Genomic DNA, 681 nt, shown 5'->3' with positions numbered 1-681 from the left:
TAGATGTATTATTATAATGTTCAGGAATTGAGAAAGTCTTTAACGTTTCAACCCTACGCACTTCCACATAAAGGAACACAGAAAGAAACCAGGAGAGAAAAAAAATATGTGTAGCGGCTAGCGACCTATCATGCCGAATATATGTGTATATATATATATGTATATATTTCGCTTTTGGATTTGGTTTGCAAGATTTTTTATGTGATTTCGTGTGTTGAAGCATATTCTGTTGTGTCTGGGGAGAGTCATTTTCTTTTCGTGCCTTAAAATTTAACACACTCACCGTTAAAATTTCCACTTATTATTTTTATTTTCCTAAAATTTTCGTTGCATCTTGCAACCTTTTCAATAGTTTTGACTCTGTCCGTTATTCACGTTGCGTTCTGTTTTTGCTTTTCTGTTTCTTTGTTATTTTTGCGCATGCATGTGTCTCAGTGTGTGTGTATGTATGTATGCGTGCATGTGTGCGTGTATGTCTGTGTGTGTGCACATGTATATATGTATGTATGTTTGTGTATGTATATATACATGTATGTGTGTGTTTGCATGTATGTATGTATTCTGGATTTGTGTGTATTTTTTTTTTTTTAAGTGGAAATTTAACGGTGAGTGTGTTAAATTTTAAGGCACGAAAAGAAAATGACTCTCCCCAGACACAACAGTATATATATATATATATAT

At 33.0% G+C, this 681-nt stretch overlaps 1 protein-coding gene across 1 annotated transcript in view; it reads right to left on the bottom strand.

The window, feature by feature from the left end:
* The window catches only part of LOC106872661 (uncharacterized), a 73548-nt gene that overhangs the window by 58398 nt on the left and 14469 nt on the right, over window positions 1-681 (bottom strand). The gene's annotated exons all lie outside the window — the stretch shown is intronic.

Source organism: Octopus bimaculoides, chromosome 9 (assembly GCF_001194135.2).
Source record: "Octopus bimaculoides isolate UCB-OBI-ISO-001 chromosome 9, ASM119413v2, whole genome shotgun sequence".
NCBI classification, from domain to species: Eukaryota; Metazoa; Mollusca; class Cephalopoda; order Octopoda; family Octopodidae; genus Octopus; species Octopus bimaculoides.
Note: the sequence above shows the minus strand (reverse complement) of the source record. Positions and strands in the feature narration are given on the sequence as shown.